Here is a 13,094-nt window from a genome sequence, read left to right on the forward strand (position 1 = left end):
GCTCTAGTGGAAGGTGCCCCTGCCCATGGCAGGGGATTGGAACTAGGTGACCTTCAAGGTCCCTTCGAGCCCAAACCAGTCTATAGTCAGATAAAGCTCTTATTTCAACATCTAGAGTCATTGCACATTTTGTGACGGGCTGCTTCTGGAAGAATCAAGCCCAAATAAATTCCATCCTCTGCCTTAGAGGGCATGAACCTTTGGAGGATGTAGAGCTGCTGGCTGCAGGGGGGCTAGCTCAGTTCTTGTGTGGCTAGTTCCCAGGTAACTCTGAACGTTCACAAAGTCAAATCCAACCTCTGGCATCAGCAGATGCCACATGGCTCCACACAGGATCACTTCACGGACCAGAGCAATGTGAGGACAGACTTGCCTCATAACGAGAGTGCAAGGCTGTGCCTCTCCCTGGAGCAAAGCGTGTAGAAAGTGCTAGCTGGGGTAGTTGTAATGACAACGTAAGTTGGCACAGTCAGAGTGTGGGGACAGGCACAGAACCACAGGAGAAATGCAAAGAGTAAGCTTAATTTCTTTTATCTCACCAAACAGAGGATCTCCTAGCAGAAGCCGGGCAGAGGCACAGGCATCATGGAGCTTGATCCATGCTGGAGGATCACCGACACTGCTGTTTTCCCGGTTAATCATGGATTCATGCAGGCTTCATTTACCACTGTGCTTTGATCTTCTCCATAACAGGGCAGGAATTTCAAGTGTATCCAGTTGGATGCCTCCATGTATATCACAGGCCTATGCTACCTAAACACAGATACTCTGCTTGTCAAGCACGCAAAGACAAACAACAATTAGTATGTGAAAAAAGGGCAGACTTCGCTGGACTGCGAACATCCAGATCCTGATACTAAGCCTAAGGTGCCAGGACAGAAAGCTGGTGCTGGGCATCAGCTATACATGGTGCCCTCCACAAGTGACACCAACATAGCAATCCCCCCTTGCTTAGCCATGTAAACCTCTATCTGCATACGACCTCGCAGGCAGCACTCTCAGATACTCCAACAAGGTCCTAAGTGCAAATCCTCAGACCCTGCTCTTAAACCAAATGTATGAGGAAAAACCAAATAGCTGGGCATGTTCTACATTGGGTGCCCTCTGGACCAGTGCATCCAATATAGAATCATAGAATAGTTAGGGTTGGAAAGGACCTTAAGATCACTCAGTTCCAACCACATGACATGGGCCAGAATGCCTCACACTATACCGTGTCATTCAAGGCTCTGTCCAGCCTGGCCTTGAACACTGACAGTGTTGGAGCATTTACCACTTCTCTGGGCACCCTGTGCCAGGGCCTCACCACCCTCACAGTAAAGAACTTCTTCCTTATATCTAACCTGAACGTCCCCTGTTTAAGTTTAAACCCATTACTCTTTGTCCTATCACTACAGTCCCTGACGAAGAGTCCCTCTCCAGCATCATTGTAGGCCCCCTTCAGACACTGGAAGCTGCTCTTAGGTCTCCACACAGCTTCTCTTATCCAGGCTGAACAGCCCCAGCTTTCTCAGCCTGTCTTCAAACGGGAGGCGCTCCAATCCCTGACCCTCCTCTGGACTTGCTCCAACAGCTCCGTGTCCCTCTTATGTTGGTGACACCAGATCTGGACTTAACCACTTCTTGTTGCACAACTCTGCAAGAACAGTATTACTGCTGTACCCAAGTGCATTATAAATGCTATCAATGTTAGTCTCATCCCTTCTGTACCTTAGTACCGTGTTCTCCTTTTTGCTTTCATTGAGCAGGGAACTTCACTGAAGCATCCGTAACAACTCTGTTCCATTTCAGAGCTGCTGCACTTAACTGAGAATCCTCTTAAATCTGAAGGACCCTGAAAATTGTAGAAAATGGACTGTACGGACTGGACGGGATGGTCAGAAGTATCGGTTTCCTTGGTAACCACTGGATGCTTCTAACAGCGTGGCTCCTTACTTCAGCCTTAATTGTTACCGGAATAGTTGAAAAAAAAGAAAGCACAATTGGGGAAGGGGAATCATATAGAAGGAAAAATTACTTCAAAAATGCACAAAAGCACAAGCAAATCATTGTCTGTAGACCTTGTATCACTAAAACTGAGAGAAGGAAGGGGCGCTCCATGTGTCAGTCACCTTGCACAGAACCTGAACAGTGCAGCAGCAGAACAGTGGAAGCCAATAATAGAGAGCACACCAAAAAAAGTCATTCTTAGGGGAAAGGTGATCTTCTCCTAGGAACAACTTTTACACTCGCTGTGAAGTTGAAGAGGAGCGCACAGCAGAAAACGATACCTGACAGCAACCCCAACTCGGCTGCTAAGAAAACTGCTAACCAAGCACACAGGGTATTTGCTCTCGGAAATGTGCAACTTTCCATGACAACTTAAATCTGTGGGAAACTGTGTCTACTGAAATCCAGAGAAATGCTTACTCACTGCAACAGTGTTCTGTGTCCAAATGAGATGCCTTTCCTGAGGCAGTGCAGCATCACAAATACAGTACTTTTAGGTGCCCACTTTCAAGTTGACTTTTCCCTGCATTTGCAGTAACACCAACACTGCAGACCTCTACCATTAAACAAAACCCTAGTGTGTGAATATTGAAGTCCATTTTTAAGTTCATGTAATCAGTCACAACTAAGTACTGATGGACATCCTTTTGGTGACCATTCCTCCCTCGCAGCGGCTGTATCTTTAGGTAGACATCAGCAACAAATTGCAGAGGAGTGAAGTTTTTCCACATCTCACGTAATGAACCGGGTAAGATCTGGGTCTGTGGAGAATCCCAGAGAGTTTGCGAGATTCCTGGTACTCTGAGTAAATGTATTGTTCATGTGAAGGACAAGAAAGGCACACGGGAAGGGGTGACTTTCTTTCACATCCATCCCTCTCCCTTCTGATCCAGAACAACTTGCAAAGCCCTGACTTGCTTTGCAAGGCTGCTGGGCCATTAGGTGAGCCCCAATTACACAACCGACTCCTTGGGAACCCCCAAACTCGATGCTGAACTCTTCCAAGTCCTTCTACCCCTTCCAGCAAGGCTCTCCTGCCATGTCCCCTTGGTCACTTGCACCTGAGGCTGGCTGTGTTCCCACCAGCACCTCTGAGGACTCACTCCATCCATCAGCTGATCCCAGTTCAGTGTCCAGGTGATGCTGTTTAAATCAGGGCAGGCTCCAGCCTGTAAAACCTGGGGTGGGGAAAGGCAGTGTTCCTTTTCTCAGCCAGATCAGCTCTTATAGGAGTAGGTGTGGAGAGGACAGCTGTGTGTGTTTCCTTTCGGAAGGAAGAGCAGCAGCAGCTCAGCCTGGAAAAGGGTATGGTCTTTGCTGTGGTTGTTACCTTGTGTTAGAGCCCCATGTTGTTGTTGTTGTTGTTGTTGACTGACTGGTGTGGGAAGGTTACTTGGGCAGCTTGTGGAATGACACAACGGTTTTGGCTGGAAGAGACCTTAAAGCTCCATCTCCCCTCTGGCAGGTTAAAGCTGTGAGAAACTATAGACTAGGGTATTGTTTATTAAGATTTATGTTAAGCCCAATGTTAAGGTCAGGCAAACAGCCACCAGACACAGCTTACACAAGATAAGATAACCACAATCGCTTACACCAACTAAACCAGAGACCGCTTATGCAAACATAAGATAACTGCAAGACAACATAGGAGTAGAGGGGTCAACTATGGGACAAAAGAGGAAGACTTCTTACTTCGGCCTCAACGACCATCAGGAGGCAGAAAACGACCCCCTAACAACAGCTGAAGCATGCGCAGAGTACCTCCACTACTTCATGAACACGGAAGTAAAGATGTATAAAAAGGGACTGTTTGAACTGCTCAGGGCGGCAGTTGGCGGAGCGCAGACTCCCCTGTCGTCCAGCGCTGTTTTGCTCATATTCTACTTGCTATAATTAATAAAATTTTAATTGGATTATGATCCGTTGTGGTCTCAATTTATAACAATTTTCTGGTGCCGTGACTCGGATAAGGCTTTGGTCCTCCGGGGAGGCGCCCCGCGACATTTCGCGGCCCCGCGACCAACGACTTACCCCAACCTTACTGACGAACCTAAATTCTAGAATAATGAGCAAAGGAGAAACCGGTAAAATCCCATAAAATTCTGTGCACGGGAGTCCGGACGAAGATGCAGGACGCGTAAGTATATTGCGAAATTATTCGCAGAGCGAAATTGTTCACGGCAAAATTGTTCGCGGGTTTGCCGTTCGGGCGGGATTGGGTTTCCTGGAATATAACGAGTGAGAGGTTCGATATACTGAACCAAGCGAGTGTGGACCCTTAAGTACTGTGTTTCCCATCTCCCGCGAGGGACTGGGCCAGGAACAAGGGGGAGCGAGTGAGTGTATGTTTGTGGATATTCCAGAAGATGGGGGCGAAGGGCAGCAAGCCTTCGACTCCCATGGGAAGGGTACCCATTGTACCTAAGAATACCCCTCTGGCATAATCTTAGACAATTGGAGATATTTCCCTGGAACCCTAGGGAAAGATAAGCAAAAAATGATAGAATATTGTACTAAGATATGGGGAGGGAAGAAGATTTCTAAAAATGTCTTTTGGCCAGTCTATGGGTCAGAAGAAGATTGGGTAAGACAGCAATTAAACCTCTGGGTTAATAATAAAAAACCCCTTAACCCTGAGGAGAGTCAATACGCGGAAGTGTGGCTAGAAAGACCGGGAGCTAGACTTTACCCGCTGAATGAGATAAAAACTAAACAAAAGAAAAAGAAGGAAGAGTTAGATGAAACCCTTCTAACCCCCCCTCCTTACATTCCTCCTCCTGCTCCCACAGCCCCTCCAGAGGTCCCCAGAGCATCCACTCCCCCACCAGAGTCGGAACACTCTTGTTCCCCTCCTCCTAGATGCGTAACTAGAAGTCAAAAAGGGGCAGCCCAGATGTACCCTCTAAGGGAAATACCCATGGGGGGACCTCAGCCTGTGATCGGATATATTTCCGTACCCTTAAATCCGGCTGATCTATGAGATTTTAAAAGAACCGAGATGGGAAACTTAACAGAGGACCCACTCGGGGTGGCAGAAAGATTAGATCAATTTTTGGGACCAAACCTTTATAGTTGGGATGAGATGCAATCTATCCTTGGTCAATTATTTAATACTGAGGAAAGAGATATGATTAGACGAGCAGGAATGAGACTGTGGGATGCTCAACATGCCCAGGGACCTCAAGCAGATATTAAATGGCCACTCCAAAGACCTAATTGGGATAATCAGGATCCAGTGCATAGAACTCATATGCAGGACCTGAGAACTATAGTAATTCAGGGAATTAGAGAAGCAGTACCCCGTGGCCAGAATATCAATAAAGCATTTAATGAGATGCAAAAGAAAGACGAAAACCCTACTGAGTGGCTGGAACGACTGAGGAAAGCCCTTCAGCTGTACTCTGGAGTAAATCCAGACGACCCTTTAGGGCAAGCGTTCCTAAAAACCCAGTTTGTGGCAAAATCATGGGAAGATATCAGAAAGAAGATTGAAAAGTTAGAAGACTGGCAGAATAGAGGGTTGGATGAATTACTGAGAGAAGCTCAGAAAGTCTACGTAAGGCGGGAAGAAGAGAGCAGCAAGCGACAAGTAAAAATGATGGTAGCAGCGGTCAGAGAGGATCACAGAGGGCGAACTAGTGAACATAAATCTGCTGGAGCGAAACAAGGGAATGTAGTAGTACAGAAGGAACAGAGATGTTGTTTTTACTGTGGAAAGAAGGGACATATAAAGAAGAATTGCAGAGAAAGGATCAGGGATGAGGAAATATTGAAGACGGAATAGGAGAGTCAGGGGCCCTATATCTTAGGGGACCGGAGTCATCATGAGCCCTTGATAAAATTAAAAATAGGTCCCTATAAACAAGAGTTCACCTTTTTAGTAGACACTGGGGCTGAGAAATCAACTATTAAGCAAATACCTGAGGGATGTAAAGTTTCCCCTGAAAAAGTACAAGTAATTGGGGCAAAAGGAGAACCCTTTAAAGTAAGCAAAATCAAAAATGTGGTATTCGAAACAGAAAATAAATTTGGAATGGGTGAACTCTTGCTCGTCCCTGAAGCAGAATTTAATTTGTTAGGACGAGATTTAATTGCTGAATTGCAATTAGAAATTAAGGTTAAAAAATCAAGAGATAACAGTGTCTGCTTATCCTTTGACCGTGGATGATCAAAAACAAATTAACCCCGATGTCTGGTACTCTCCGGACACAATTAGTAGACTGGAAATTCTACCGATTAAAATCCAAATTTCCGAACCCCACATACCTGTGAGAGTAAGGCAATATCCCATATCCCTAGAAGGACGGAGAGGATTAAAGCCAGAAATTGATCAATTGTTAGCACAAGGAATCTTAGAGCCTTGTATGTCACCCTTTAACACCCCCATTTTGCCTGTAAAGAAACCAAATGGGAAATAACGGCTCGTACATGATTTAAGGGAAATAAACAAAAGAACTATCACCCGGTTCCCTGTAGTAGCAAATCCATACACACTGCTAAGCAAACTAGGACCCCATAACTCCTGGTATAGTGTGGCTGATTTAAAGGATGCCTTTTGGGCCTGTCCACTGCAGAAGAATGCCGTGATTATTTTGCCTTTGAATGGGAAGACATAGAGACAGGCCGTAGACAGCAATTGAGATGGACCGTGCTTCCCCAAGGGTTCACTGAGTCCCCTAATCTGTTTGGACAGGCCCTGGAAGAGCTCTTAAAAGAATACCAGGTACAAACGGGAAACGTGCTGTTACAGTATGTAGATGATCTGCTCATAGCAGGGAATAATAAGGAGGATGTAAGAAAAGAAAGCATTTGACTTCTGAACTTTCTTGCACAAAAGGGCCTACGGGTATCACAAGAAAAGTTACAATTTGTGGAGGAAAAAGTGAAATATTTGGGACATTATTTGTTTAACGGCCAGAAGATATTGGATCCAGAGCGCATTAAAGGAATTTTGGAATTACCTATGCCTGTCACTAAGAGACAAATTCGGCAGGCATTAGGGCTATTTGGGTATTGTAGGCAATGGATAGAAAATTATAGCTTTAAAGTTAAATTCTTATATGAACAACTGTCTCAAGACAAAATACCCAAGTGGACCCCTCAGGATCAAGAGCAGTTTGTCAGTCTCAAAAGAGAGCTAAGTCAAGCACCGGTTTTAAGCCTACCAGATTTAAAGCGGCCATTCCATTTATTTGTTAACATACATGAAGGAACGGCATTCGGAGTATTAACTCAGGAATGGGCCGGACAGAAGAAACCGGTGGCATACCTATCAAAGCTGTTGGACCCTGTGAGCAGGGGTTGGCCGAGTTGTTTACAAATCATTGTTGCTGCTGCAGTATTACTTGAGGAAACGAATCGCCTTACCTTTAATGGAGAAGTTGTCTTATATGCGCCTCATAACATCAGGGGAGTGTTACAACAAAAAGCAGAAAAATGGCTTACAGATAGCCGATTATTAAAGTATGAGGGAATACTTATAGAATCCCCTAAACTATCTTTGAAAACTATTGGAGCAGTTAACCCCGCTGAATTTTTGTACCCAGGAGAAGGTAATGAACTATTGCACAATTGTTTTCAAACAATTGAACAACAAACACGGATTAGGCCAGACTTAGAAGAAGAACTACAATGTGGAGAAGTATTATTTATAGATGGGTCATCACGAATAGTGGAAGGTAAACGATTGTCCGGATATGCCATCGTTAAGTTGGAAAAAGGAGAACTTAAGACAATAGAATCAGGCCCCCTGAGTGCCAGCTGGTCGGCTCAAGCCTGTGAGCTGTATGCATTGTGGAAAGCATTAGTGTCACTGAAGGGAAAGGATGGAACTATATATACAGACTCACGCTATGCGTTCGGAGTAGTACACACCACTAGGAAAGAGGGTTTGTTAACTCACAGGGAAAAGAACTGATACACCCGGAATTAATTCGGCGAGTTCTGGGGGCATTGAAAATGCCGAATAAAATAGCAGTCGTACATATAAAGGGACACCAGCGAGGTACAAGTTATCAAGTTAGGGGAAATAATGCAGCTGATACAGAAGCAAAACGAGTGGCAGGCAATTATAGTATGATTTTGACTATGCAACAAGTACCTGTTAGTAAAAATTTGATTTTGAGTCTGCAGAAAAGGAAAAACTAGAACGAATGGGAGCTAAGGAACAAGATGGGAAGTACATATTGCCAGATGGGAGAGAAGTCTTGCCGAAGGGCATAGCACTCGAAATACTTTCAAAAATACACAGTAAAATACACTGGGGAACCCAGGCATTAGTTGATCATTTCAATCAACAATTTGCCTGTATAGGCGTATATAACATAGCAAAGACAGTCACGGCAGCCTGTGAGACCTGTCAAAAGGTTAATAGAAGCAACGTGAGACAAAAACCTCTTGGAGGACGTTCCCCAGCATACAGACCTTTCTCACACATACAAGTGGATTTTACTGAACTACCTAGGGTAGGGCGTTACAAATATTTATTAGTAATGGTGGATCATTTAACACATTATGTTGAGGCTTTTCCTACCTCCAGGGCAACTGCTAACCAAGTTACTAAAGTATTACTTGAACACATTATACCTCGATATGGAGTACCTGAAGTAATCGACTCGGACAGAGGAACACACTTTGTGTCAAAAATTGTTAGAGATTTAACAGAAAGCTTGGGTATTAAGTGGGAATACCATACACCATGGCATCCACAAAGTTCGGGAAAAGTTGAAAGAATGAATGGAGAAATTAAAACTATTTTGACTAAATTAATGATAGAAACCAAATTATCATGGATTAAGTGCCTACCCATGGCACTATTAATTCTCAGAACTAGACCCCGAGCAGATGTAGGAATATCAGCGTTTGAAATGGTGTACGGAATGTCTTATAGAATTGAAAGTCCACAAACAAATGTTTTAATTCGAGACCGTGTGATTAATGAATATGTTTCACAATTAGCAGAACACCGTAACAAGCTTTGGGAACATGGACTGATTGTGCAACGACCCCCGTTGGACTTAAAAATTCACAGAGTTAAACCTGGGGATTGGATATTGATTAAAGTGTGGAAGGAAGAAACCCTAAAAACCAACTGGGAGGGACCTTATCTTGTTTTGCTTACAACAGAAACAGCTGTCCGAACTGCTGAGCGTGGATGGACTCATGCCAGTCGCATTAAAGGCCCAGTGACGAGACCCCACTGGAAAGTAATCAGTACTCCAGGTGACACCAAGATAACCCTGAAAAGATAACGTAATGATAGAGACTTTATTTGATTATTTTGCTACATTACCTTTTGGTATAAAGTGTGTATTGCTGTTTATATTTGCTATAATAATTTCTTTTTCTATCTATTATATATGGAAGCGTACAAACTGTGTTAAAGGAAATTGCTAAACTTATGCAACCACACAATAGTGGATATAAGAAGATATGCTAATGTAAATAATATACGTACTCTAGATATACGAATTAGGTGTAATAATTTGAATTGCAATTGTTATCCATTTGCTTGTTTTAGGTGTAAGGTATGTCAGGATAAATGGTGGACACACTGTGAATGTGGATGCCCTCCAATAGGAGTTTGCACACAGTGTTGGAAAATCCAAAGAACTCTCACTGAGTGGAAATTAGAACAATTAGAGTCTGAACAAGAAGAAAAAAAAAAAAATTATACGGAATCCCATGAGTGGTGGGAAATTTTTGCCAAAGGAATAAACCCTCAATATTATTGTTACCACTCCAATGAACCAGTCCCCTTTATAGCCGAAATTTTGATTATAAAGTGTAGAAGGGAAGTACTAACTGTGTCTTGCTTTGCCCCATTAGTTAAGGCTGCAAAGTGGGAAGCCTATGTAAACAGGCATAAAGCCCGAAACAGCTGTTCTCCTGAAGAATTCCCTTGCTGCCGAGAAGATGGTACACCCCGTGGCTGGAAGCAACCGAGTCGACGGGCGAGGCAGAGGAGGAACGAACTGTGGAGAAAAGAACCAGAACAATGGGACGCAAAAGCAGCAATGGCCGAACTTCCCCAGGACTGGTAAAAATATACTTAAATTAGCAAAATTGACAGACACCCTTTTTCCTGGTATACCGTTAGTTTTGTTATTGATAATAACACAAGCAAATGGAAACCCTCATGAACCTATGGCCTGGAAATTATATAATTTACCAGGGTCAAAATTAATTCAAACTCAGATCGGTCCAGGGAAGTGGAATTTCTCCGTGCATCTATATTCCCTGATACCTATAGAACAGGACTCCCCTGTTTTTACCCCAGATCTAGCAAAGCTTCAGGCCCAATGCAAGGCATTTTATATATGTCCAGCAAGTAACCCTGGCAGAAGTTACTGTAATTATCCAGGTCATTTTTACTGTGGCTATTGGGGTTGTGAGACTATTGCTTCAAATTGGAAAACGCGGGGAGATAAACATATAGATGTAACTTGGGGACCCCCAGGCTGCACTCCCCCAAAGCATGATTTTGATGGACACCCTAAAATACCCTGTGGCAGCGTGTCCTGTACCAGAATTGAAATCAATATAAAAGAACCCCAAGATGACACATGGTTAGTTGGCCGTATCTGGGGAATTAGATATTGGGAATCAGGAGCGGATAGGGGAAGTTACTTTAGAATAGTAAAGCAAACCAAATTTAACTGAGGATCTGGTGTGCCTTGATGTGCATAATTGCCACATTCTCAGGTAGTTGGACCTCTTCCAACAGTCTCAGTATTTCTTGTGCATGTTTAATGTTTTTTTTCCTCGTGAATTCAACAGTCCTCTCCTTCCAAACGGCACCATGTGCATGCACAACTCCGAATACATATCTTGAGTCTGTATATGTGGGAATCGCCGGGAGACGAGCTCATCAGATGATGACCAACAAGTCTCAGTTTATTGCTAAGCAGATGGATACTTATATACCTTGCATACAGAGATCATTGGCTTATAGCTTTTACATTGTACATTTATCACTTAGTGGCCTTGGCTGTGATTGGTCATAGTATGTTGGTGTTTGCCGGTGTCCTTCATTTCCTCATTATCTGGCATGAGAGGTTTGCACCATGTTCTAATGACATTGTATCCAGGGATCTAAAGTTGTCAGAATCCAAAGACCCCTTATGGAGTCTAATGCAAGCCTCTTATCGTGCCCTTAATGAAAGCAAACCAAATTTAACTGAGGAATGTTGGTTATGTTATAATGTTAGGCCACCATATTTTGAGGCAATTGGAAAACAAGGTAGGATTCAATGGTCTAATGGTTCAAACCCACGAGAATGCCCATGGAATGACCAGAGAAACCATACGCAAAGAATTACTATTCAATCAGTAACAGGTCAAGGAAAATGTATAGGTACAGTGCCCAAAAAGCATCAGCCTTTGTGCAACCGAACAGTCACTATAGAAAAACGCACTATAGAGAAACACAAGAATAAAAATGACAAATGGGCTATTCCGACACCAGGAGCTAAATGGGTTTGTTCAGACATTGGAGTAACGCCTTGCCTATCCCTAAACGTGTTTGATCAATCTCAGTTTTGCGTACAGGTGATTATTGTTCCTCGTCTAATCTATCACACCTCTGAGGAGGTGTTACGCCACTTTGAAGGAGATCTGAATAGACAAAAACGAGAGCCAATTACAGTGGTAACCTTAGCTACACTGCTGATAGCGGGCGGAGTTGGAGCAGGTACAGGCATAGCCTCCCTAGTAAAAGGTCAAGAATTACAAAGTTTGCAGATGGCTGTAGATGCAGATTTAGCAAAAATAGAACAATCTATCCAAAATTTAGCCACTTCAGTAAAGTCTTTATCAGAAGTAGTACTACAAAATAGAAGAGGATTAGATCTATTGCTCTTAAAATAAGGAGGGTTATGTGTAGCTCTCAATGAAGAATGTTGCTCTTTTGCTGACCATACGGGAGTAGTCCAGGACACCATGTCTGAACTCCGGAAAAGGTTAGATCAACGTAAGAAAGATCATGAGGCGGGCAGGTCATGGTATGAAAACTGGTTTAATATTTCACCTTGGCTAACCACTTTGTTGTCTGCTTTAGCAGGACCGCTTATTATATTGGTTTTGGGACTTATATTTGGGCCTTGTATATTACGCTGTATTTTACACTTTATTAGAGAACGGTTCGACATAGCTAAACTGCTTATTTGAACTACGAGATCTGGGGCAAAATATAAGTGTATCCATTAATGAGGATGAAGATTATTGTGAATGCGTTATGCCACGTGAAAGTTATGCCTATTGTAATTGTGAGGTATTACCTTGTGAGTGTTATGGTAAATGTTGGGATTGTGGAAAAAGGTTTGCTTGCAGTACCGAGAATGAAAGCAGCGTCTAATAAACAATAATAGGATAAAAGATAAAGGGGGGATTGTGAGAAACTATAGACTAGGGTATTGTTTATTAAGATTTATGTTAAGCCCAATGTTAAGGTCAGGCAAACAGCCACCAGACACAGCTTACACAAGATAAGATAACCACAATCGCTTACACCAACTAAACCAGAGACCGCTTATGCAAACATAAGATAACTGCAAGATGCTCCAGGAACTGGCAGAAATAAGACGAACAACTCCATATTAGGACATAGGAGTAGAGGGGTCAACTATGGGACAAAAGAGGAAGACTTCTTACTTCGGCCTCAACGACCATCAGGAGGCAGAAAACGACCCCCTAACAACAGCTGAAGCATGCGCAGAGTACCTCCACTACTTCATGAACACGGAAGTAAAGATGTATAAAAAGGGACTGTTTGAACTGCTCAGGGCGGCAGTTGGCGGAGCGCAGACTCCCCTGTCGTCCAGCGCTGTTTTGCTCATATTCTACTTGCTATAATTAATAAAATTTTAATTGGATTATGATCCGTTGTGGTCTCAATTTATAACAAAGCCATTCCCCCTTGTCCAAAGCCCCTCTCCAGGTTCCCTGGAGCTGCTCTCAGGTCTCCCCTTAGGGAGCCTTCTTCCCCCAGGCTGACCCAGCCCAGCTCTCTCAGCCTGGCTGCAGGGCAGAGCTGCTCCAGCCCCTGCAGCGCCAGGGACGGGGCAGCCGCAGTTTCCCGGGGCAGCCCGTGCCAGTGCTTCACCGCC

General features: G+C 43.7%; 1 long non-coding RNA gene across 1 annotated transcript; it reads left to right on the plus strand.

Annotated features, from left to right (window-relative positions):
* The first annotated feature begins 3,660 nt into the window (after positions 1–3,660).
* Positions 3,661–10,127, plus strand: LOC136014259 (uncharacterized). Its single transcript, XR_010612583.1, has 3 exons — positions 3,661–4,126; positions 9,115–9,210; positions 9,817–10,127. It is a non-coding gene; the product is annotated as an uncharacterized LOC136014259 (long non-coding RNA).
* Positions 10,128–13,094: the final 2,967 nt, after the last annotated feature.

The sequence above is a fragment of the Lathamus discolor genome, chromosome 5, assembly GCF_037157495.1.
Source record: "Lathamus discolor isolate bLatDis1 chromosome 5, bLatDis1.hap1, whole genome shotgun sequence".
Taxonomy (NCBI): Eukaryota; Metazoa; Chordata; class Aves; order Psittaciformes; family Psittacidae; genus Lathamus; species Lathamus discolor.